This window comes from Pyrus communis, chromosome 2 (assembly GCF_963583255.1).
Source record: "Pyrus communis chromosome 2, drPyrComm1.1, whole genome shotgun sequence".
Taxonomy (NCBI): Eukaryota; Viridiplantae; Streptophyta; class Magnoliopsida; order Rosales; family Rosaceae; genus Pyrus; species Pyrus communis.
In genome coordinates, this window is record NC_084804.1 from 9,985,649 (window position 1) to 10,000,327 (window position 14,679).

Consider the following 14,679-nt stretch of genomic DNA (forward strand, 5'->3'; position numbering starts at 1 on the left):
AGTTAACTCAAAGTTGTCAAACTAAACATGGTGAATACCAAAAATATATATGACAATATTTGAGAATTTCTTATATATTCATTAATCTCCAAAGTGAAGTATATATAAGAGTTACAATTGGTATTACATATACACTTCGTCAATGTGAGACAACAAACTACTATTTACACTTTAACTAATATGTAACTCGCCACACTCCCTCAAGTTGGAGCAAAGATGTTACACATGCTCAACTTGTCAAGTGAGTTGGAAAACACACTATTGGACACAGCCTTAGTAAGTACATCAACGAATTGATCTTCAGATCCCACAAACGAAAACATAATAATTCCAGCATCCAATTTTTCCTCGATGAAATGTCGATCAATCTCCACATGTTTTGTTCGATCATGTTGCACGAGCAATCTCAATAGCAGCCTTGTTATCACAATGGAGTTTCATAGCACCCTTAGTTTAAATCCAAGATCTCTTAACAATTTTTTCAACCACAACTCACATACACCATGAGACATACCATGAAACTCAGCTTCAACACTTGACCTAGCCAACACTTTTTGTTTCTTGCTTCTCCATATAATTAGATTACCACCCACAAACGTAAAGTATCTAGATGTAGATTGCCGACCAGTGATAAAACTTGCCCAATTTGCATCTGTATACCCTTGGACATTCAAATGACCATTCTTGGAGAAACCCAAGCCTTTGTCAGGAGCCATCTTCAAGTACCTCAAAATACGGATTACTGCATCCATATGAGCTTCACTAGGTGAGTGTGTAAACTGACTTACCACAATAACTGCATAAGCAATGTCAGGACAAGTGTGAGACAAATAAATTAATCTCCCCATAAGCCTCTGATACAATTCCTTATGAGTAGGAACTTGATCCGAAAATAAGCCCAGACGATGATTCTGCTCGATCGGAGTATCAATAGGTTTGCTATCTACCTGTTTCAGCTAACAAATCAAGAACATACTTTCGTTGAGACAGAAAAATACCATGCTTGGATCGTGCAACCTCGATTCCAAGAAAATACTTCAATTCACCCAATTCTTTCATCTCAAATTCAATCGCTAGGTACTTTTGAAGGCGTTGTATCTCATTCTGATCATCACCAGTCATCAACATAAATAATCAATGCAATTAGCTTACCATTTGTCACTTTAGAAACAAAGTATGATCTGAATGACTTTGGACATACCCAAACTTCTTCATTGAACTTGTAAACCTCCCAAACCACGCTCTAGGAGATTGTTTCAAACCATATAAAGCCTTTCGCAATCTGCATACAACACCTTTTCCAGGAGATGTTTTGATACCAGGTGGGAGATCCACATAAACTTCCTCCTTAAGATCACTATGAAGGAAAACATTCTTACATCAAACTGCAATAAAGGCCAATCCTGGTTTGCTACTAAGGACAGAAGAACACGCACAATATTAAGTTTGGCAACAGGAGTAAAAGTCTCCTGATAGTCCACCCCATAAGTTTGAGTATAACCCTTAGTAACTAATCTGGCTTTATACCGGTCAATAGAACCATCTGCTTTGTGCTTAATAGTGAACACCCATCTACATCCAAGAACTTTCTTCTCGTTTGGTAAATGAACCAAATCCCAAGTGGAATTCTTTTCCAAAGCTTCCATCTCAACTCTGATGGCATTAACCTACTTAAGGTCAAACAAAGCGCCATGCAATTTTATTGGAATTGATACACTAGATAGCCGACATATGTAAGATGCATATGGTTTGGACAAACGATGAGTAGACACATAATTGTTCATAGGATATTTGGCTTTGGTAGGCATATCATGCTCATATTGTATTTTAGGTTTTCCACAATTAGCTCGTGAAGGCAACTGATAAGTAGAAGAATCATCAGAATTTACCTCATGTATGTCACCATCTAGTACCAAACTGTTAGAAGAATCATCACTGGACGAACCATCATCAGACAACTTGTTAGACATACCAACAACAGGCAACCGGTCATCAGAAGGTAATTCGTTAGACACACTAACAGGCAACTCGTTGGGCATATCTAATATGTTGTCAGTAGAAATAGTTTCGGGAATGACAATTGATCGATCACTATCCATAGCCAACTTATCAGTATCACGCAACATAATAGGTTCTGTCCCCAACTCTGCCTATAACACATCATCTATACCATCTATTTGAATCTGCATTTCACTCCCCTTCTCCTCCTGAAGTGGAGAGGAGGAAGAGGGCTTCACAAAATACGAAACTTCCTTCTGGAAGGTGATATCCATGGTAATATAAGTTTTCTGAGTCGGAGGATGATAACGCTTATAGCCTTTCTGATTGTTAACATACCCAATAAAGACACGTCAGAGAAACACATGCATCAAGTTTACTCCATTGATAAGGGTAGACATGCACATACGCAATACATCCAAACACATTCGGAGGAAGTTTTGATATAGAAACAAGAGAAACATGTTTTTGTAGCACATCAAGCGATGTCTGAAAATCAAGAACCTTACTTGGAACACGATTTATCAAATACACAGCAGCCAAAATAACATGACCCCATAAATGATTAGGAACACATTTATCCAACATCAATGAGCGAGCAACCTTCATTGTTCGATGATTCTGTCATCAACTTTAGCACTTAAAACTTGATGATTATTTGAACCCGAAACAACAGTATCCTCCATAGTCAAGATGTACAAATTCCCTATTCTTTTACCACGACCAATTATCTTTTGAGTTTGAATGTCTTCAAAATAACAATACGTAGGGTAGAAGTGAGCAGAACAATATAAGGTATCAAGTAGTTTTCTTACAGACAAAAGATTGCACTTAACATCACAAACAAGTAAAACACAGACCAGTGATAAGGTCGGAGTAAGAGAGATAGTATCGTCACCCTTCACAGGGGAAGGTGCTCCATTTCCACTAGTAATATACGGATCATGAACATAGTCACATAACTCATTAAACACTCTAGGGTCACTAGTCATATGATCAATGGCCCTAATGTCAATTATCCATATATTTGTTCCACCAAGATGCATAACAACATTATGATTATTTTGAGCCATTAAACTAAATCACGAATAATAAAGGCATAAAAGATACGCAGCGGAATGAAAAAAATTTACCAGAACATTGTAGCAAATCACTGTTCACACAATGTAGCAAAGCGCTGTTCGCTGTACTGTATGTGGCACTACTCTAATGCCATGTGAAATTGCTATAATGCCATGTCAAATTAAACATGGTAAATACCAAAAATATATATGGCAATATTTGAGAATTTCTTATATATTCATTAATCTCCAAAGTGGAGTATATATAGGAGTTACAATTGGTATTACATATGCACTTCGTCAATGTGGGACAACAGACTACTATTTGCACTTTAACTAATATATAACTCGCAACAAAAGTTGGATAATAAAGAGAAAATCTACCCCGTCATCTGTTGAATACAACCATGACTTTTGTTACCTAATAAGAGAGATGAACTCATGGTTGTACGCAACCGGTGACACCCAATACTCCAGCATTCAATATGAAGACTTGGTCACATAATATTGTTCTAATAAAAGAGATAAACTCATGGTTGTACAACCAGTGACACCCAATAATCCAACATTCAATATGAAGACTTGGTCACATAATATTGCTTACTATAACAAGTTAACAACAATATGATAATTTAATTACAAAAGCAAATAACAAAGATAACAACATATGACCAGAGGTGAAACAAAGTGCCAAATACAGTAGAAACCTTCGTCAAGTGTCATTTTATTCTAATTAAAAAAAACCAAATACAGGTTGAACATTGATAATCACTAGCTTCTTCCCACACTTGCTCCAAAATCTACTCCATTATGAGTTTGTTCCACATTTGCAAGAGGAAATCGTAGACCTTTTTTGGGTCAAGAAGCAACTTGGATACACTCTCCTTCTCCAAACACCTTTTAACCCAGGCAATAAACTTTGGGTGATTTGTCTCCACGCTGAAGTTTCCAAATTTCTCATAGACAGAAAACCAACTATAAAATGGAATAACCGCCACATCCACAAATCTGAAGGTTTCACCCCCAAAGTAAGGCTTGTATCTGAGCTCTCCTTCTAACATGCTTATGCAGTCGAGAAATTTCTTCTTTGCTGCATCCTGTTCTTCTCCTATGCTTGTCCATACCTTCCTCCCAATTTCATGTATCTGCATTTAGTATCACCTGTTGGAAGACTATAAATACATTCGAAAATACGTGTGTACCTTTAATGCGGAAGCTTGAATCTCAACACGCTTTTACAAACACAAACAACTGCTCTGACCATCCGTGCACGTTTAGAACCTTACAGGTTGTCGGGTTGGCTACAGTATGTCGAGTTACCCTCTGGTTTTCTTTTTCCAAGACCTAGAGCCGAAAGTGATAGCTCTAAAGACCTAACTAGAATATTTGAACTGTGGAAAAGCTTGTGTTTCTTATTTATTCTCTCTTCCCCAAAGCCTCTTTATATAGTGGTTGGGAAAAGTGTACAAAGACTGAAAAGCCCATGAAAATCCCAAGTATATTCTAATATGAATATCTCTTGATTTTCATCTAGTTATCACATAGATAATTAGGAGGTTAATATCCTCATGTGGGTGGAATATCCTTTGATATTTATTTATCCCATAAGATAAATCCTACATCTCCCACTCACCCACATAGGGTGTGGCATAGTCTCAATCAACACACTTAGTTCACATCCATTCTAGTCTATCTCCTCATACAGGAAATGGGATGAGTGACCTCGTGAGAAAGGACGTACATAACCAAGAGCACTGCCATTAAGTTATTACTAAACTAACAACAATGCATCACTTGGAAGTTCATCACTTTATGCCCCAGACAGTTCGTCACACACTAGACTTGACATTCTTTATCCCTCCTTATGAAAAAAAAAATAAAAATAAAATAACAATGTCATGTCTCACAAGTATCATGTATCCATGTCTTATGTTTGATAACAAATATCAAAAAGCTAATGAATCATACGACATGGTGTTTTCTTCGAACTGACTTCCTTAAGCTCTCATGTCAATCTAATTTGATTTAACTGCTTACCTAGACACGATATTGTGTTTTCTTCCCCAGACTATTCGTCACACACTAGACTTGACATTCATCATTCCCACTATTAATCGGTTATAGCATATACAATATGATTTGTATGCTATGCTATATCCCTATTTCAATGAGTGTGTCACATGTCCATTGGATATACACCATACGGATCTTAGTTTAGTCATTACACAAGCGCCTAACTTGAGTCTTCTAGCCTAGTAGCCTTCTCGGTGCCCACCTGGATATTCATATCCAGCTTTACAAGCTTCAACATGAAACAAATTTCATGTTCGACTTCTGTTAAGTCTCATCTTAGACATTTCTAAGGCGACATTTACCTTGTGCATATTGGTAAGTTCAGCATACACGTGTTCGGTCTCGCAGTCCAATGCTTTGAGGACACAAATGTCTCATCCTACTTGCTATCTTAGTGCTAGGGTGAATCATTCATGTGAAAAACCGATTCTAGCTTGGTGACACTTGTAAAGATGTGTAAACAATCATTTCAAAAATAAATAAATATGAAATAAAAACTTCAATGCATTTTTATTCAATAATAATGTCAAATATAAAGAAAAACACATCAAACCCTACATAAACCCATATTCTTTACATGAGTTAGAAACGAGTTTCTAATTATGGGTTTAGTCATGGGATCAATGAGCATATTGCTAGTCGAGATATGTTTCAACACTACTTCATCCTTGGTAACCTTGTTCATAAAGAAATGATATCGTGTATCTATGTGCTTAGATTTTCCAGGATATTTAGGATCTTTAATGTATGCTAAGGCCGAAGTACTATCACAGTAGACAAGTACAGCTTTTTGAGCATAAGTCATAACTCCTATCTGTAGTAGAAACCTCCTAAGCCAAACAACTTCTTGAACAGTTGATCTAAGGGCAACATATTCTGACTCCATTGTGGATAGAGCAATACAAGTTTGCTTTTTGCTACACCAAGAAACAATTCCACCTCTAAGGACAAAAGCATAACCTAAGGTGGACTTGCGTTCATCTCTATCGCTTGCTCAGTCTGCATCACTATATCCTCTCAACTTCAAATCCCCTCCTTGGTAACATAAGGCTAAATCTTTTGTTCCTTGCAGGAATTTCATAATCCTCTTGACGGTTTACCAGTGAGCTTGTCTAGGATTACTTTGATAACAGCTTACCATGCCCACGGTATGGCAAATGTGCGGACGTGTGCAAAGCATCACGTATATCAGACTTCCTATTGTAGAGGCATATGGGACGTTTGCCATTTGTTCTTTCTCTTTCTTAGTCTTTGGACACTGTTCTAAGGACAACATCGCGCCTCTTTCCATATGAGTGTCTATGGGTTTAGAGTTCTCCATCTTAAATCATTCAAGTACCTTCTTAATGTAAGTCTCTTGAGACAAACTTAGAAGTTTCCTTGAGCGATCTCTCGTGATCTTAACTCCAAGCACATAATGTGCTTCACCTATATCTATCATCTCAAAATGGGATGACAACCACGCTTTCGTGGTTTCTATGAAGGTTTTGTTATTTCCCGCTATTAGGATGTCGTCAACATATAGGGAAAGTATGATAATACTTTTCCCATAGTTCTTAAGATACACACAGTGGTCTTCCTCAATCATCTCAAAACCAAATGAAGAGATTGAATTATGGAATCTAATGTTCCACCGTCTAGACACTTGCTTGAGGCCATATATGGAACTTTTTAGGTGGCAAACTTTGCTCTCTTGTCCCTTGGCCTCGAAGCCTAGAGGTTGATCCATGTATATCTCCTTGTCTAGTTCTCCTTTGAGAAATGTTGTCTTAACATCCATTTGGTGAAGTTCCAAATCTAGTTGAGCAACAATAGCTAAAATGAGGCGAATAAAGGCAAACCTCATCATAGGGGATAATGTCTCTTCATAGTCTACACCTAATTGCTGAGTGTATCATTTCACCACAAGGCGTGCCTTATATTTGTCAATTGAACCATCTGCCTTATGTTTGATTTTTAAAACCCACTTGTTTCCAATGGTTTTACACCCAAGCGGAAGATCAACTAACTCTCAAACAATATTTTTGTCCATGGAGCTTATCTCTTCCTCCATTCTTTGGCCGTTGAAGACAACGCTTCTTTGTAAGAAGAAGGTTCCTCTTCCTCTGAAGGTATGCAAATGTAGGCCTCATCATCAACCTCAAAATGACGTTTGGGAATGTGGCCTCTCTTGCTTCTTCGAACTGTGTGACCTTGAATTTCAGAGGGTACGCTCCCATCATTAGGCATATTCTCTTGAGTGTTTATGGATACATTACTCTCACTGGGTTGTGTACTCCCACTTGGATCAAGTTTTCCTACATCATATTCAGCAACCAACGGATTGAAAATTAATTCCACTCATTCGCTTGAAGATGTTAAAAAGTTCTTCATCTTTTTCCAACTCATGGAGATCAAGGTTTTTGACAGTATCGCCAAGTTTTGGGAAGTTATTCTCTATGAATTCCACATCACGTGAATCAATCTCGATTCTCCCTCCATCTGGATGTTCACCATACATCACCTAACCTTTCAAGTTTTCACAATATCTTATAAAGATATGTTTATTTGCTATAGGACCCAACTTTCGAAACTTATATGATTAATTATGAACAAATTCAGCACAACCCCAAGGACGCAAATTACCTAGATTGGGTTTTACATCATTCCAAAGTTTGTAAGGCACATGGTTAAGTATATACATTGCGGTCAATAATGCATCACCCCAGAAAGATATAGGGAGATTTGCATACGCCATCATAGACCTGACCATGTCCAATAAAGTTCTATTTCTCCTTTTCAGCAACACCATTTTGTTGTGGTGTGTAAAGAATAGAAAGTTGTCTACGTATCCCCTTACTTTCACAAAAGAACCTTGAATTGGTCAGACAAATACTCACGTCCATGATTAGTGTGAAGAACTTTTACAGTTTTCCCTTTTTGATTCTCAACCTCAGCTACGAAGCATTTGAAACAATCTAAAGCTTTATAGCGATGGACGATCAAGTACACATAACTATATAGCGTGTAATCGTCAATCAAAGTCAGAAAATAAGAGGCGCCATGACGGGCCTTCACACTCATTGGTCCACAGATGTCAGAGTAGATTAACTTTAACGGTTGAGTAGCTCAAACAGCTTTTCCAAAAGGCTTTCTAACTGCTTTGCCAGCCAAACAAGGCTCATATACAAGCAGATTGACATTAGTGAGTTATCCCAACAGACATTCTCTAACTAACCTTGTCATTCTATCTTGCCCTATATGCCCTAGTCTAGCATGCCATGTTTTAGAATCAACATGTTTAATAACAGTTACAAAAGAAGTAGAAGAATATGAATCAATCAAATCCAAGCAAACAAAATCGTTCTTTATTGAACCATATCCAATTTCAACTTGATCCAAATAGATCACAAGTCTAGACAGGCTTAAATAAAAACAATATCCTTCATATAAAAGTGCAGTAACTGAAAGTAAATTAAATTGCATTCCAGGGGCGTGCAAGACATCATGCAGAAGTAATTGACAACCAGTGCTTAGTTGAAGTCGATACGAACCAACTCCTAAAGCTTATGTACGACTTCCTTCACCTACGTACACCCAGTGTGACTTTGCTGGAAAACATTGATAATTTTCAAACCCCATTTTATCTCGCGTCACATGCTTGGTTGCTCATGTGTCTACAATCCCATTGTCGGACATGTGAGCAACATGTATATGTGAACATACACAGACAATGATAGATTTAAGGTTAGGGATTACCTTTCTATTCTGCTCAGTGTAATTACGAGCGAAGTGTCCCTTATTTTTACAGTTAAAGCACGTTGGCTTGGATTCGTCTTTCTTGCCACGTTTACCCTTGTGGGCCTTGATCTTATTAGAATTAGGAGCAAGGTTTGCATCATTTTTCTCAGACTTAGTCTTACCTTTGAACTGGTTACCCTTTTTGGATCCACCTTAAGTCAATAGGGCACTACTCTAGGTCGTCACTCGGCACTCACCTTCTAGTTCAACATGACGCAAGATGTCATGAAAGTTCTTAATCTGATCATTGTGTGTCATGATCTGTTTAAGGGCATCCTATGAGTCTGTGAGGGACCTAATCACAACTTGGACTTGCTGTTCATCGGTGAGGATACTACCAACAACTTTTAAATCTTGTATCATGCTGGACATCTTCCTAAGATGTTCAAATACAAAATGCTTAGGATCCATCCTATAAACCTCAAACTTCAACACTAGACTTCTCAACCTAGTAGTTGAGGTTCCACCAAAAGCAAATTTAAGCTAGTCCTACATCTCCTTGGCGGTCGAGTACCTTTCATACTCACCAATAAGATCATCATGCATGCTGCTTAACATAGTAAAGTGCGCACTTCGATCTTTCTTGAACCAAGATTCATAAGACCTCACTCTAGTCGTATGCTGAGCCGCAGTGGTTCCATCTCTCTCAAGATTAGGCTCATCCAACGAAGCCTCCAAAGGCTCCAAGAGCTTTTGTTCATTGAGAATATATTGGATCTTCCTATGCCAAATATCATAGTTAGTTCCAACCAGCTTTTCTCCTTTGGTCAAATCAGCAACAACATTTTTGGCAGCCATTTCTTTCTACAAGGGTGAAATAATTTTGACATTAATTACACATCTTACATTTATTTATTTCAAAAACTCATTAGAAAATATTTCACTTTTTCTCCTAGGTTGAAATTGAAAAATCCGCTAAGTCGCTCATAATTACCATTCAATTCTAAGAGTCAAGATCATATTTTCGAAATAAATCTAATTTAAACATTATTATGTTTTAAGCTTATCCATTTTTCATGCAACATTCAATTGAGTGGACAACAATTAGGGTTTTTAGACAATGGGCTTGACATGTAGGCCTCAGTAAGTGCGGGCATGTTAAATCCGGGAAGGGTGGCAGAGCGAAGCTTTTAAAAACCGAACCTCTTTGACACCCAAAGTGTCTCCTTAAATATTTTTCCTAGACACCACATCAAATAAGAGGTGACCATTAGTGAACCCTAGTCTAATTTCATTATTTTTTATTAATTAGGTAATTTTTTTTAAATATTCTCCTAAAGAACATTCCTTTCTAATTTAAAATGCTCAATCAAGATGAGCAAATTTGATCGACATTATCTCTTTTTGATTTTCCTAAAATCTTGGCATGTGTTGGATATTTTTTAAAGGTTAATTAAGAGTGTTTCCTTAATTTTAGTAAATTAAAAACGTCTCTAATACCAAACCTAAATATACCCTTACGTAGGTCAGTGAACCACAATGATTCACTTGCCAACCGTGTCCCAAAAACACGGCCCACGCGCCGCCCAAATCAGCTGTGCAAAATTTTATTTATTTTTAATAATTAATTTAATATTGCGCGAACCCACTCGCCGTGGGTGGCACGTGACACACACGCGCCGCCTTCTAGCAGTTTGATGCCGTTCTTTTGACCTTCGTTGGATTGAACTCCCTGAGATGAATCCAACGGTGTAGCTAACATCCACGAAAGCCTAGTGATGTACTCGTACTTGCTTAGGCCAAGAGTGGAAGGGATGAACCACTGTTCATCATCTTCTTCCAAAAAATCTGGAATTTCCAGATTTTTCACTCTTAGAAGGCCTGTTTATAGAGGCCATAACTTAGCGAATATGCATCTATTTTATGTCGTTAGAAAGATCAGATTACCATTTACAATTAAGTCTTCTTTGGCAAAATCCAAAAACAACTCTAACCTCACGAAAAAAGGGTCGCAAAAAACTTTAAAAAAAATTCGTTTTTCATGCTATTACGAAACTAGGGTTTCAATTATCTCTCTAACCACTTGGTTTTTCTTTACCAAATTTTAAACATAGTCTCATACGAATGTAAAGAATATAACCCAAGCGTTAAAACCTAGAAAATAAAAAAGCATGGCAAAAACGAAAATTTTAAAGGCAAGCATTCATGGCAAATTCATATATATATATCTCATGCTTTCATGCGAGGAGTGTGTGAGTGACTCTGATACCACTGTTGGAAGATTATAAATAAATTCGAAAGGACGTGTGTACCTTTTATGCAGATGCTTAATTGAATCTCAACACGCTCCTACAAACACGAACAATTGCTTTGACCCTCCGTGCACGTCTAGAACCTCGCAGGTTGTCGGGTTGGCTACGGTATGTCGAGTTGCCCCTTGGTTTTCGCCTCCCAAGACCTAGAGCCAAAAGTGATAGCTCTAAAGACCTAACTAGAATATTTGAACTGTGGAAAAGCTTGTGTTTCTTATCTATTCTCTCTTCCCCAAAGCCTTCTTATATAGTGGCGGGGAGGAGTGTACCAAGACTGAAAAGCCCATGAAAATCCCAAGTATATTCTAATATGAATATCTCTTGATTTTCATCTAATTATCACATAGATAATTAGGAGGGTAATATCTTCATGTGGGTGGAATATCCTTTGATATTTATTTATCCCATAAGATAAATCCTACATCACCAAAATTGTAAAAAATTTAATGTGTAAGTTGGAACTCATGTATACACTATCGAAACTGCATGAGTTGAGACTTTAATCTAATCATCTTGCTAGTATATATCGCAGACCTAAACCATAACCCAAAACCTTAACATGAAAATGAAACAACTATGTTTTAAACACAAACAAAAGGTTCATTCTTTTATAAATCCTAAACCTGAATTGTAAGTTGAAAACAACATTATTTTATTTGCAAAAAGATATTCCTAACTAGTGGAACTTTAAGAGAATAGATCTTGCATGTTCATATAAAAAATTGTGCTACCCCCATCAACTTGCTTCACAATGATCTAAATTAGTAAAACTAAAAAAAAATGCCATCTTGTCGACGAAGTCAGCCCAGAACCTGGCTTTGGCTCTAAGGTAAGAGTCAGAAGGCAGCAGAGGAGATTTATCCTTCCAAACCTCATCAATGTACTGAAGTGCAACCAAGGACCCGTAGACCGGTTTTCCATTGTGAACGAGAACCGGGATCTTCTTTTGAATCGGGTTCATCTGCAGCAACAGTGGGCTTTTGTTCTACAGTCCTCATCTTTATGCTTGTACTCAATGCCCTTCTCAGGCAGTGCAATCCTCAGCCTCATCGCAAATGGGCTTGCCCAGAAATCCAACAACACCACCTCATCGGCCATTGAAGGTTGATCAGATTTAACAAATTTTCAAAGGATACAAAAAGCTGACTGTGACTGAGCAGTGGTGGTAGAAGCAGACTAACAGATTGTGTATTTATAGACAAAAATTCAAAGGAGAAACAGGAGTCTTAAGACTCCGGACATGGAGAGATTCTACTTCTCTTCCTTTCTTGTACATACATATTAGAGATTTTCTAACTGGATAGCGATTATTTCACTGCTTTCGGCATCAAATCCTTCATTTTCCCTTCATTTTTCTTTGTTAATGTATTTGTAATAATTTATATAATAATTTATATAACACGTATTTTTCTAGTCGGACTATAGCATTTGAATCTATTTCTTTATAGTAATTCTATTTTTGGTAGACAAACTTGAACAAGCAGGATGGTTTTGTGTCAGGACCCACCTCAAGCTCATACATTAATTCTTTTTGAGTTATTTTACTTAGGGTAATCATAGGAATACTTAATTTGTAAACAAAATTTGCAGACTGAATGATGTGTCATCAGGAAATGAGCACATTTCTCAAGACTTAAGCAATAATTCAATCATCAACTTCTATGTCATGTGGTTTACAAATTTTGTCTACAAATTTAGTCTCTCTAGCATTACTCTTTTACTCATAACCTAGCATAGTTTTTTTACAGAGTAATGCTAGAAAAACCGTATATTTATATTTTATTGGTGAAATCACACTCCTAAACCATATTCATCAATCAACTGATAGGTCTTTGGCCCATTAAAGGCCAGTGATAACAATCACATCATAATAATAACGAAAGTTTTTACAATTAATAGCACGAGAAAGTCAAGTTCGGTAAGGAGCCTCGACATGGAGCAGATTTGACCACGACCATAAGTAGAAATTTATCGCGCATATGGGTTACTGTCACTTTTGACCACTTTTATAGTAGTAAGTCTCACTCGTGAACGTATTGGTCAATATAACTTATGGGGTTACCATTACTAGCTTTTATTTAGTGGTTTTGGTAGATGCTAGATCCAATTATGACCTCAAAAGTTACAGGGTAATTAGCCACAATAGACATGTTTTGAAATTTGATTGCACTTTTGATCACACTTTTTAAAAATTGTTCTTTTGATCAATTTTGCCTGTGAAAAGTCCATATTGCCCTTTATTGATCTTTGTATTAGTCAACATGTCCTTCATTGATCAAATCCATTTTGAGACTCATTCTTTGGTTGCTCTTTCTTGACCAATCAAATTTGGAGCAGTGAAAAATATCTTGAACACCATAAAGGAGGTAAGCTTCTTATTGCTCCACCCCCCAAATACATTCTTCTTCTTCCTCTCTCTCTCTCTCTCTCTTTTATCTTGCTCTGGCTCAATTATTCCCTTTTTTTGGATTTGAAATTACGTTGTGGTGGTTGGGGAATAAAGAAGGATAGGGTTTCTTGAATAAAGTGTTGCGGCTGAGATGGTTCAAAATCAGTGGGTGTATCATTGGGGCATCATCAGATTGTTGTTGTGATTCTGTTGGTCCAAAATCATAAAAGGGGAAGTATCGTTGGGGTGTTGTTGTGGCGTCAGCAGACTGTTATTGTGGTTGTGTTGGTTCAAATCATAAAATCGGGAGTATCGTTGGAGTGTTGTTGGAGTGTCGTTGTGGCATCATCAGATTGTTGTTGAATTGGTGGTTCAAAATCCTAAGAATTTTGGTCTTAAGTCCTTTTTTGTTAAATGGAGTTATTTGAAAATGTGTTTTTGGTTGTTTTTAAAACCATTGGAGTGGAATTGTGGCACCATTAGGGTATTGTTGTCTAGTGGTGATTCAACATCAAAAATGGGGGTGTCATTGGGTGTTGTTAGGGCATTGCTGTATTTAAACCTCGAGAAGGATTGATCAAGTGCCTTTTTATTCTAATTCAACAACCCAAAACAGGTTGAATTTGTAAGAATCCTTATTGGACTCAACTAGTTATGATAAAGATGAGTCAACATGTTTTAATTATAAATCAGTATGAGTTTTGTATACATGTAAAACCATTCCATATAATTAAGGAGTTACATCCATAGTGTTTCAAACTAAAGCATGTACTTGATCCCACTCATCCACAATTGGAATTGAAAGCAATAGGGTCTGTAACCAACTCCCACGATAGATGGAAGTTGTGTAAACCTTGCTTTATATATTGGATTCCCTGCTCACAAAGAAAAACACTCTTCGCTTTTGGGACTATCACCATAAGAGTATATTGGTCTCCCAGTAGTAGGAGAATTCTCTTGAATCACTACCACGTCTACTGCAAGTTAGAAACTGAGATGTAATTGTCAAAATGGTGTTCTAGGATTTCCTGTTAGTCTAAAGTATATATGTTAATACATTCCAACAAAATCTTGAAAGACAGAACAACCACACGACCTAACAAGTTGGAATGACACTGATCATCAA

The 14,679-nt window shown here is 37.1% G+C and overlaps 1 pseudogene; it reads right to left on the reverse strand.

Annotated features, from left to right (window-relative positions):
* Positions 1-3,859: 3,859 nt before the first annotated feature.
* On the reverse strand, positions 3,860-12,262 carry LOC137727033 (glutathione S-transferase U19-like; annotated as a pseudogene).
* Between the last annotated feature and the right edge of the window lie 2,417 nt (positions 12,263-14,679).